The sequence below is a fragment of the Sus scrofa genome, chromosome 11 (genome assembly GCF_000003025.6).
Source record: "Sus scrofa isolate TJ Tabasco breed Duroc chromosome 11, Sscrofa11.1, whole genome shotgun sequence".
Classification (NCBI taxonomy): Eukaryota; Metazoa; Chordata; class Mammalia; order Artiodactyla; family Suidae; genus Sus; species Sus scrofa.
This window is the reverse complement of record NC_010453.5, coordinates 25,020,435-25,033,223: the sequence shown is the minus strand read 5'-3', so window position 1 is coordinate 25,033,223 and position 12,789 is coordinate 25,020,435. Positions and strand designations below refer to the sequence as shown.

The window sequence follows — 12,789 nt, the reverse complement described above, 5'->3', positions numbered from 1 at the left end:
AGAAAAAAGGACATTTTCTAACCAATTAAAATTCACCAAATGAAGAGTTTCAGTGGACTTTCAACCTATTTGTTAAAAATTTAAAAATACAACATTTTCCAATGGATGTGCAAGAACAACCAATTGATACCAGGAAAGACAGAAATTGAGCATCTGGACTTCACCAAAACCTTTTACATAATTAATGTGTAGGATAGAAGAATGGGTATCATTTTTAGCAAGTGCCGCCAAAGATGCACTTCTTCCCTTGGATTCTGTGTATCTTTGTGAGATACTTTTCTATTAAAATGAAGTACAACCATAAATCAAATTAGAAATTTACATTTAGATCAATATATCACAAAATATCAAGCCAAATATTGCAAAATAATGCTGCTATTCGGTCACATTGCTCTTGCCTAAAACGTTTACTGCAATATTTCAGAAAAGTCATTTCTTTTTTTTTCACTTTTTTGATATACACCTGACATATACCAAGTGTACAACATAATGATTCAATGCTTGTAGATAGTGCAAAGTGGTCACCACTGTAAGTCTGATTAACTAACATCCATCACCACACCTAGTTACAATTTTTTTTCTTTGAGAGATCTTTTCAGGTTTTGGGGTTTTGTTTTTTTTTTTTTTTTTTTTGTATTTTTGCCTTTTCTAGGGCCACTCCCATGGCACATGGAGGTTCCCAGGCTAGGGGGCTAATCAGATCTGTAGCATCCAGCCTACGCCAGAGCCACAGCAATGAGGGATCCAAGCCGCATCTGCAACCTACACCGCAGCTCACGGCAATGCCAGATCCTTAACCCACTGAGCAAGGCCAGGGATCAAAACCGCAACTTCATGGTTCCTAGTCGAATTCATTAACCACTGCGCCACGCCACGACGGGAACTCCGAGAGAACTTTTCAGATCTATTCGCTTAGCAACTCTCAAACGTGCCATACCGTATTAGTTATAGTCAGTGCGCATTGCATCCCACGAATTAGTGATTTTATAACTGAATACTTGTGCCTTTTGACCGCCGTCGCCCATGTCACCCACCCCCAGTCCATGCCTCTGGCAAAACACCAATCTCTTCTCTGGGTCTATGAGTTCATTTTTTCTCTTTTAAAATTCCAGATTTTGCAATCATGTATTTGTCTTTCTCTGACTTATTTCGCTTAGCATATAACCTCCTCAAGGCCCATTCGTGTCTCTGAAAATGGCAAGATTTCATTCTTTTTATGGCTGAAATATATATATATAGACATATATATAATTCAAATGTATTCATATATATAATCATATATAATTCATATATGTAAAATCTCATTTTCTTTATCCACTTATCCACTGAGGGATACTTATGTTGTTTCCATGTCTTGGCTATTGTGAATTATGCAGAGAACAAGGGAGTGCAAATTTCTCTTCAGGTTAATGTTTTCATTTTCTTCAGATAAATACCCCAAAGTGGAAGTGCTAGATCATACAGTAGTAGTTCTGCTGTTAATGTGGGGGGAATTTCCATATTGTTTTCCAGAGTGGTTGCCCCAGTTTACTTTCCTCCCGGCAGGGCATAAGGCTTCCCTTTTCTCCATATCCTGGCCAACAGGTTATTTCTTGTCCTTTTGATAATAGCCCTTCCAATAGGTGTGAAGTGAGAGCTCTTTGTGGTTTTGATTTGCATGGCCCTGAAGATTGGTGATGCTAAGCACCTTTTCACACGCCCTTCTCTGAAGTCATTCTTTTTTTTTTCTTTACTTTTTTTTTCTTTACTTTTGCACATTCCTTTTTTCACTGTCCACCTAGCACTTCCTTTCACTCTCACAGCTGTAGTTGTCAGCTCTAATTCCTACCCACCCCCCTACCCCACACTTGGAAGTTCCTGGGGCAAAGGATCAAATCTGAGCTGCAGCTGTGACCTACGCCCTAGCTGCAGCAATGCTGGATGTTTAACCCACTGTGCTGGGCTGGGGGTCGCACCTGCAAGACCACAGAGACAATGCTGGATTTTAACCTACTGCACCACAGCAGGAACTCCCTTGGTCGTCAGCTCTAAAGGGATGAATTCAAAATTGAAGTCCCTAACTCTGTATTTTCAACTCTTTAATTAGAACCTCCGCCTGGAGTGTCTATAGGTCCTTCACACAAAATAAGTTCACCATGGCAGAGCTCAAGATCCCTCCTCTCCCCTACCCCGTTCCCCCTTTTTTTCCTCATCTGGGTTAGTGGTACCACCTTCTACTGAGATTTGAAACCTTTCTGTCCTCGGCAACGTCTTTCTCTTCTCACACCTCACAGTCAATCAACCACCAAAGCTTAATCCTTTTGGTCAAACCACCAAAGCTTAATCTTTCCACCTTCCTGGCTCTGCTTTTTGTTTCTCTCTCTCTTTCCATGTGTATGTTGGGTTCTCTTATGACTGTCTCCAGACTTTACTCTCTTTATTTCCAGTTCTACTGCCTTCTTCATTCTTCCTTGTTCTCGGCCTTCCCCATCACCCAAAGAAAGAACAAAAGTATTTTTTATTTGCTGTATGTATTAAATATTCATTGTACTAAAGTATGAAGCAGAACACTTTCTATTTCTCTTTTTAAAACCTCTATTAAATTACATATTTATGTAGACCTTGATTGATTTTTGTTATTGTTGTTTCTGTGGGTCAGCAGATTTGGATGGAAAAAAGAAAAAGAATTTCCACTGCAGCATTAGTGAAGCCATGTTTCCCTTATGGCTTGACATAATTAATGCATGGCCACCCCCAGCTCCTAAGAATTTAAAATTCTAAGACAAATGTTCCTGTTACCAGGAATCTGGGGCTAGTTTTGTTGCTCTTGTCAAAAGTGTTGTTTTTTTTAGGACAAGATTTGCCTGGGAGGAAAAGGCTTTGTAAAATGCAGGAGGACCTCACAATGCAAAAATGCAAAAGAGAGCCTTAACTAATACTCTTTATGAAGTAGCATTCAATAGGGTTTGTTTCAGAACAACCCTATCTAGACAGACAGACAGACAGACAGACAGACAGGTAGATAGATAGATAGATAGATAGATAGATAGATAGATAGACAGATAGATAGATAGATAGATAGATAGATAATAGATAGAGGTATTTGTTTCATGATGTTTTAGAACAGTAACATAGAAAGTTTTTTCACAAGAATTACTGCATTTCAATTTTTTTGTTGTTGCTTTTTAGGGCCACACCTGCAGCATATGGAAGTTCCCAGGCTAGGGGTCAAATTGGAGCTCCAGCTGCCAGCCTACACCACAGTCATGACAATGTGACATCTGAGCCACGTCTGCGACCTACACCACAGCTCACAGCAACACTGGATCCTTAATCCACTGAGCAAGGCTAGGGATCACACCCACATCCTTATGGATACTAGTCAGGTTTGTTTCTGCTGTGCCACAACGGGAACTCCCCAATTTTTTGTAGTCACTGTCAACAGAGCATATTAGACTAAAGCATTGGCGCTATGATATTGATTTTTCCTATTTGCTTTTGTTTATGTTGTGATATATTACAACAAGTGCACAGGACATTCTTGGCTTCTGTGTGCCCATTTAGCCCAAGTTCCCTGCCTGTGGAACTTTATGGGCTGCTGTGAACTTGGTCCTCTCTAGCATCCGCTCCTGAGAACTTCCCTCCTTCACGGGGGACTCCTTCCGCTTATGCTAATGCAGGCCCTCTGCAGCTGTTCCTAAGACCTTGTCACTCCTCCTTACTTCTGACCTTGTTCCTCACTCTGCTTGTCACTGTGCCCAAAACTGTGAGCGGCACGGCATGGACTTAATTCTGCAACACTCTATCATAGCTAAAAGCCTTAGTGTCTGTCTACCCTCCAGGTGCTCAGAGTTTCGTAGAAAAAATAGAAGGATGCAACTAGAAGTGCTAAGTTAGAAGACGACCCCGAGGGACCTGATGAGAGATTTGTTTAATATGTAAATGCAGGAAATTATCTGCATAATGCCAAATATTGATGGATCTATGAAAACATTCTCTTTGTGTGTGTGTCTTTTTTTTTTTTTTTTTTTTTTTTTGCCCTTTCTAGGGCTGCTTCCCATGACATATGGAGGTTCCCAGGCTAGGGGTCTAATCAGAGCTATAGTCGCTGGCCTACACCACAGCTCAGGGCAATGCCAGATCCTTAACCCACTGAGCAAGGCCAGGGATCAAACCCGCACCCTCATGGTTCCTAGTCAGATTCGTTAACCACTGAGCCACGACAGGAACTCCTATGAAAACATTCTTGACTGAATTTCTCACTTTCCTACCCAACCCAGCTAGAGAGTCCAGAAAGGAACGAGTCCGATGAAATGGATGGAGGAGTGGCAAGGAGACGGCAGGAGGTAGACAGGAGCCAGATGTGAGGAGTTCCGATCTGATCCCAAGAGAATCAAGGTCTTGATAGGAAGGCAATGTGATGAAATGTGTCTTATTACGGAATGGAGAGTGGATGGAAAGCAGGGAGGAGAGGCAGGGAGAATCATGTGGGTGGCAGAGGCTGGAGCATGAGAGCCTGATCTAGGCAATGGCCAAGAGGGCAAAAAGGAGGCAAACTCAAGATGAATTTGAAGGAATGATGGGCATGAGCCTCATGGAGGAAGGAGAGTAGAGAAGGCTTTTGAGGGAAGAGGAGGGAGAAAATGTAGGAGATGGAAGAGAAAAAATGGAGATAAGAGGTGTCACTGGAAGAAGAGCAAAAGGAGGTAGAGGGAGAAAGGGAGGAATATAAGAAATGGTGAAAACCAAGACCAATGAATATTGAACAAAGAGGAGGCGGAAAATGTGTCCAGGCTTTCTCCTCGCATCTACCCAGCAAGCTCCTTGTTCCTTCCTCTATTTTGAGTTTCCCTCCCCGTTTTTGGAGTTTTCTCTGTCTTGTGTGTAGCCATGTTGAATTGTATTATAACGGGAGTGAATAATCCGTCCGCTTAAAAATATCTCCAAGCATATTTTATGATAGAAAGAAAAGTAAGTCTTTACGTTGCCTTTTGTAGGTTCCCAGGAAAGGAAATGCGATCGCTTCATTGGAGAATAAGTTTCAAGGTCCAAACCAATGCCTTACGATTAAGTCTTGGGAAAAAAAAAAAAAAAAAAATCTGTATTTGAGCTTGAAACTAACCATATGGTTTTTTTGTTGTTGTCTTTTTTTTTTTTTTTTTTTTTGTCTTTTGTACGTTTCATGGCTGTACCTGCGGCATATGGAGGTTCCCAGGCTAGGGGTTGAGTCAGAGCTACAGCTGCTGGCCTAAGCCACAGCCACAGCAATGTGGGATCTAAGCTGAGTCTGTGACCTACACCACAGCTCACAGCAGCACTGGATCCTTAACCCACTGAGCGAGGCCAAGGATCAAACCTGCAACCTCATGGTTCCTAGTCGGATTCGTTTCCGATGTGCCACAACGGGAACTCCGAAACTAACCATATGAAGAGAAAAATCAGAAAATGCTTTAAATGCTCTCTTCTTAAACTTTGGCTTGTTCCTGCCAATTACTCACTATTTGAAAGTACATGATAGTTATATTTAGAAGGAAAGTGAGAAATTCAGTCAAGAATGTTTCCATACATCCACAAATATTTGGCACTGTGTAGATAATTTCCCGCATTTACATATAAAATGAGTCTCTGAGCACTTTTACATATATTGTTCTTTTAATAAGATGCCCCGGATGCAAAGGATGCAACTGGCTTCCAAGATGATGACACTCTTGGAGGCAAGAGACTGATAAGGTTCTTTACCGAGATTGGCACAGCGCCATTTGGACCAGGTCTCGACATGGCACCTGCAGTACTTGTCAAAACAGAATAACCCATATTGGGGAAATATACTTTTAGATGTCGGCATGTTTATCTTATTAGGGTCATAGGCCAGACCACACCCTTGTGGGTGGCAGTAGGGTTTCCCAGGAGTGGAATGGATTTTCCCATTGCCAGTCTGGCTGGGGAGAGGTCTGTCTTGGGTTGGGCTGGGAGGATATGGAAATCAGGCCGCAGACTTTCTTCTTGGGGTCAGGGGTCAGTCTGGCCAGAATGGGAGGCAGAGTGGTGCTAAGGCATTTGTGGTGAGGACCCAGAGGTGCTGAGTTTGGCGGTGGACCCAAGGGTGTGTGCTGCTCAGAGAATCCTTCCAGAAAGACTCATTGCCCAGCTGTGAGGAGTGTGGTCAATGGCATTCTAGAGCTGTTAACTCCTTCAGGTCCAGCACAGCAAAGACAGCCTGCTCCTGGGCTCCCGTGGGGGAGGAAGGGCTTTTGTCAGATTGGCTCCTCAGTCTGATGGCTCATGTGCCCAAGCCCAGGGCCTCTCTTTTCTTCCCACAGGTCTTATCCCCCAATAAACCTTTGACATTGCCAGCCCCGTGTCCATATCTGCTTCCCCAAGCAGCTGACTGTTGCGCTCTGCCACAAGGAGGGGACCAGAGGGAGTTTAGCCACAGTCCCACTGAGAAGCCCTAGGATGGGGCTGCACCTGCGCAGAAGCTTGTTGTTACTCTTGCCATCATACTTTCTTTCTAACATCCCTCTAATGTCGGAAAAGCTCCTTTAAAAGTCACATGCTGGGGGAGTTCCCCTTGTGGCTCAGCGATAACGAACCCAACTAGTATCCATGAGGACCCAGGTTCAATCCCACCCTTAATCAGTGGGTCTGGGATCCAGCATTGCCATGAGCTGTGGTGTAGGTCACAGAAGTGACTCAGATCCCCATGTCACTGTGGCTGTGGTGTAGGCAGGCAGCTGCAGCTCTGATTCAACCCCTAGCACAACTGCATTCAAAAAGTTTAGAATTAGTAGGGAAAAGGATTTTTAAGTTTCTTTCAAATAATTAAGATATGAGAAAAACCTGCTCATGTAAGGTTTTTTTAAAAAACAAAAATTACTGTCAAAATGGATGAGAATCAGAAATAAAAACTAGAGGAAAATGTGTACTTTTTTTTTTTTAACGAATACAGACTCTCCAATCCCTATAAAACTTACTGTGGACTCGTGTAAACAAACAAGTGTGCTTCCTGGTAACGCTGAAGTCGTCTAATGGTGAAAGAGCCCTACAGTTCTGCTCTTTGGAGGACAGACTCCTGCCCCTAAAGCGTTAAATCATTTCAGGCCCCATAAGAAGCCTTTCTACATTAGACTCAGTTATTTAATGAGTGAACCAATAGCTGCAATGTGTCAAAAGGGCAGGAAGAGGGTGGCAGTTGTGGAACAGCAAAAAGAAAATCCAGTTAATTTCTAGAATGGTGACTCAATTTTTCCATCTGCAAAATGGGCATAACAAAATTATCTACCTTGTGGGCTCTCATGGTGTACATTTAGTGGACCGCAACGCAGCACTGATCACCTAAGTCACTTCTGGACTTATTACCAGGACCCAGGACCCTCAGAGCGACCCTAGCCATTTCCGAGGGTTCTCAAGGGCCTCCCAGATGAGCTCAGAAATAGCCTCATTGGTCCTCATCCCAACATTTGTCAAGCAGTCACACTGCTGCTACGGGGATCGAGTTGCTGCTGAGATGTCCTCGTTGTGCTCTCCCAAGTGATGGACAGTTTCACCCTTTTTTCTGCACAACGTGGTGAAAACCAGCATGTAAGGGGTTTTTTGGTTTTTCTTTTTTGGTCTTTTTGAGCCATACATGTGACATATGGAGGTTCCCAGGTCAGGAACTGTCTACATCACAGCCAGAGCAACGTGGGATCTGAGCCCCATCTTCGACCTACACTACAGCTCCCCGCAACTTCAGATCCTTAACCCACTGAGCAAGGCCAGAGATAGAATGAGTCCTGACGGATACAAGTCGGGTTCGTTACCGCTGAGCCACAGTAGGGACTCCCTGGCCTCTTATTTTTACTTGCTTTTACGTCACAGTGCTAACTTATGTTGTTGTTATCTTAAATTAGATTCTATTGAAATGAGTGCTAAATTGTCTTGGTAACTTCTTTTACCGTCCTTATTTTTGTTGCATTTTAACATTTATGGTGAATCTCCTTTGTTCAAGCTCTGGAAATGGTCTGCATTCTAAGAGCTCATACTCTGGTTTGTTTCTTAAAAAGTTGTATCTTCTTTGCTTTCCTAAGATCCTCAGGGTTTTTTGTTTGTTAGTCTTCTGGTTTTTTTTTTTTTTTTTTTTTGCTTTTTACGGCCGCACCCTCGGCATATGAAGGTTCCCAGGCTAGGGGTCGAATCGGAGCTACAGCTGCTGGCCTACACCACAGCCACAGCCACAGCCACGCCAGATCAGAGCCACATCTGCAACCTACACCACAGCTCATGGCAACACTGGATCCTTAATCCACTGATGGAGGCCAGGGATCAAACCTGCGTCCTCATGGATGCTAGTCAGATTCCTTTCCACCAAACCACGACAGGAACTCCCTCTGGGATTTTCATTTTTCATGTCCTCACATCTTTCTTAGACAAAAATGAAAATAAATTTAAACAATTTACCAATATCTGATTCTGTCATGACCAGTTAACCCTTCGCATAAGAGGAATTTAGTCAAGATTCTTTATTATTCATTCATCTGGTACAAATTCTCGGTTGCCCTGGGCAAGTGACTGAATGGTTATTGCTAAACCTGCTTTATAGCAGTAAAAGTAATTATCCTTGGATTTATTTTTCATGCTCAGTTTTCTCCTGGACTTTATTTCTGGTCTTTGTAAGTTTTCCAAGGAAAATGAACAATGATTTTACTGACCCTTTTTGTGCTTCAAGCTCTTTACACTGAGCTCTGTGTCTAAAGGAATTTTTTCTTTTACTCTCTGTTCCTTGGTCCAGGAAATATTTTCACCAATGTTTTCTAGAACTTTTACTCTCTGCCAGTTCTTCTCTATGAACAATTTAGCAATTTTCTCCTACCTGTCATGACCACAGAAGGAGAGTAATATTGCTCTATGAAAATATTTGGATCTGACCTCTGCAACTGAGAGAAAAAAATGAACTTAAATGGGCACGAATCATGTTTATTTTTGTTTGAGTTATTTATTCACACATGACAGGAACTCTTATACTATGAAATAAATCTCTATTAATTATAAAACATTGTTTTTACCAGGATGCTAAAGCCTTCAAGCTTTTAAAGTTTTGAGCAGTATTTCTAAAACAGCTTCTACCAATTGACTTTTTGGGGGGAATGACTACTTTTTAGTACTTTTAGGCCTTTTAACATGACGATTCAAAACTCTCACACATCCAGATGAGGTGATTAAGCCAATAAAAACCTTTATGTTAGCTGATATTACCTTTTATAATTTGAAAACGTGTACTTTGATAGACTCACAGAATTTGCACAGTAGGAAAACCAGGAGATTATCTAGTTTAATTTCTCTCCAACCATGTTGTGGAGATGTGACCATGTAGTTTTTGCATGAATGCCTCCATTGTAGAGAGCGCCCATGAAAGCACGGTTGAAACAACTCTAAGATTAAAGAAGCCATTTAATTTGAATCTGAATCTGCTTTCTTTTTTTTTTTTCTTTTTTCTTTTTTTTTTTTTGGCTTTTTCTAGGCTCTCACCCATGGCATATGGAGGTTCCCAGGCTAGGGGAACTATCAGAGCTACAGCCGCCAGCCTACACCACAGCCACAGCAGCGGGGGATCCGAGCCGCGTCTGCAGCCTACACCATAGCTCACAGCCACGCTGTATCCCACTGAGCAAGGCTAGGGCTCAAACCCCCGACCTCATGGCTCCTAGTCAGATTTGTTAACCACTGAGCCATGAGGGGAACTCCTGAATCTGCTTTCTTCCTGCCATGTGTTTTCCCTTTTTGAGACATTCAGATCAGGTCTGTTCTTCATTCTATGTGGTAGCTCTTTATTTATTTAAAGATTGAGGCAGACATCACCTTACCGTTCTCCTTTCCAGGTTAAACCGTGAAACCTCCTTCAGCCATTCTTGGTTTTCAGTTCTTTCTCCACCTCATCTAACTCATGAACGATAGATACTTTTTTTTTTTTTTTTTTTTTGTCTTTTTGCTATTTCTTGGGCCACTCCCGCGGCATATGGAGGTTCCCAGGCTAGGGGTCGAATCGGAGCTGTAGCCACCGGCCTAGGCCAGAGCCACAGCAACGCAGGATCCGAGCCGCGTCTGCGACCTACACCACAGCTCAGGGCAACGCCGGATTGTTAACCCACTGAGCAAGGGCAGGGATCGAGCCCGCAACCTCATGGTTCCTAGTTGGATTCGTTAACCACTGCGCCACGACGGGAACTCCGATAGATACTTTTTTATATGCGATGGACAGAGTTACACTCAATTCTTTTATTACTGTTTTAAAAGATTTTTTTCGGGCGTTCCCATCGTGGCTCAGTGGTAACAAACATGATTCATATCCATGAGGACGGGGGTTCGATCCCTGGCTTTGCTCAGTGAGTTAAGGAACTGGCATTGCCGTGAGCTGCAGTGTAGGTCTCAGATGTGGCTCAGATCCAGAGTTGCTGTGGCTGTAGTATAGGCCAGCAGCTGTAGCTCTGATTTGACCCCTAGCCTGGGAACTTCCATATTCCATGGGTGTGGCCCTAAAAAACAAACAAACAAAAAGATTTTCTAAATTTATTTTTTATTAAGATATCATTGACATGTAACAGTATACTGGTTTCCGGCGTACCACATTAGTATATGTTGCCAAATGATCATCACGGTCTGCCTGGTTAACATCTATCACCATGCATAGTTACAAATTGCTTTCTGCTCAGAGAACTTTTAAGGTCTACTTTCTTAGCAATTTTTAAATATGCAATACAGCATTATTAACTCCAGTCCACATGCTGTGCATGATAGCCCCAGGACTGACTTATTTTATAACTGGAAGTTTGTACCTTTTGACCGTCTTCACACATTTTGTCCCCTACACCACCCCCCACACCCTTCAACTCCTCTGGCAACCACCCATCTGTTCTTCCTATCTAGGAGTTTGGTTTTATTTTTTTTAGATTCCACATATAAGTGAGATCATATGATATTTGTTTTTCTTTGTCTGGCTTATTTCACTTGGCATAATGCCTTCAAGACCCCTCCATGTTGTCTGCACAATGGCAAGAATGTCTTCTTTTTTATGACAGAATAATATTCCATTGTGTGAGCATGTGGGTGTATACACACACACACACACACACACACACACATATATGCATGTATACATATATACATGTATATAGATTTACAATTATATAGATTTTCTTTCTTTATTCATTTCAACGGATACCTAAGTTGTCCTGATGTCTTGGCTATTATAAATAATGCTGCAATGCACATGGAGGTGTATATATCTTTTTGAGTTAGTGTGTTTGTTTCCTTCAGATAAGTACCCAGAAGTAGAACTGCTGGATCATGTAGTAGCTCTGTTTTTAATTTTTTTTTTTTTTTTTTTGTCTTTTCTAGGGCCGCACCTGTGGCATATGGAGGTTCCCAGGCTAGGGGTCTAATTGGAGCTGTTGCTGCCGGCCTCCGCCAGAGCCACAGTAACGTGGGATCCGAGCCGTGTCTGCGACCTACACCACAGCTCATGACAACACTGGATCCTTAACCCACTGAGTGAGGCCAGGGATCAAACCTGCAACCTCATGGTTCCTAGTCGGACTCATTAACCACTGAGCCACAACGGGAACTCCTGTTTTTAATTTTTTGAGGGGCCTCCATACTGGCAGCACCAAGTTACTATCCCACCAACAGTGCACAAGGGCTCCCTTTTTTCCACATCCTCTGCCAACACGTGTTATTGCTTATCTTTTTGATAACAGCCATTCTAACAGGGTATGAAATGATATCTCATTGTTTTGACTTGCATTTGCCTGATGATGAGTTGATTCGGAGCACTTTTCATAGTCCTGTTGGCTATCTGTCTGTCCTCTTTGGAAAAATGCCTATGCAGATCTTTTGATCATTTTTAAATCAGATTGTTCATTTTTTGGTATGAGTTGTATAAAGTCTTTAAGTAAATTTTGGATATTGATGCCTTATCAGATATGATTTGCAAGTATTTTCTCCCATTCCTTGTCTTTTCATTTTTTTGACAGTTTCCTTTTCTTTTTCTTTTTTGTGTTTTTATGGCCGCTCCTGCGGCGTATGAAGAATCCCAGGCTTGGGGTCAAATCGGCACTGTAGCCTCTGGCCTACACCACAGCCACAGCAATGCAGGATCCGAGCCATGTCTCGACCTACACCACAGCTCACGGCTTCCTTTGCTTTTATACTCAATTCTTGTTTCAAAGGACACCTGCCAAAATGTGCAAAAACCTACAGGAAAGGAGAATATTTTTGCAAATTATGTATCAGATATGAGACTTGTATCCAGAGCATATGAATAACTCTTAGAACATAGTGATAAAAACCAAGCAAATAAACAATTTTTTTTTTAAAAAGGAGGAGTTCCTGTCGTGGCACAGTGGAAACGAATCCGACTAGGAACCATGAGGTTTCAGGTTCGATCCCTGGCCCCAATCAATGAATGGGTTAAGGATCCGACGTTGCCATGAGCTGTGGTGTAGGTCACAGACACAGCTTGGATCTGGTGTTGCTCTGGCTGTGGTGTAGGTGGGCAGCTGTAGCTCCAATTAGACCCCTAGCCTGGAAACCTCCATATGCCACAGGTGCAGCCCTAAAAAGCAAAATAAATAAATAAATAAATAAATAAATTCCTCCCTTCCTTCCTTCATTTTTTCCTTCCTTCCAGAAGGCTCTCCTTGTCTCTTAGCAACTTAAACCCCCCCTCCTACTTAGGAGGGAATCACTAGTATCCTGACTTCCAGCCCCAATCCTTAACCATCCTTTCTTCCCATTTCCCTCTCCAAAAGCATCGAAAGTAGCCTATCCCCATGG

At 42.5% G+C, this 12,789-nt stretch overlaps 1 long non-coding RNA gene across 1 annotated transcript in view; it reads left to right on the top strand.

Moving 5' to 3' along the window:
* The window catches only part of LOC106505301, a 93,413-nt gene that overhangs the window by 31,327 nt on the left and 49,297 nt on the right, over window positions 1–12,789 (top strand). The window lies entirely within an intron of this gene.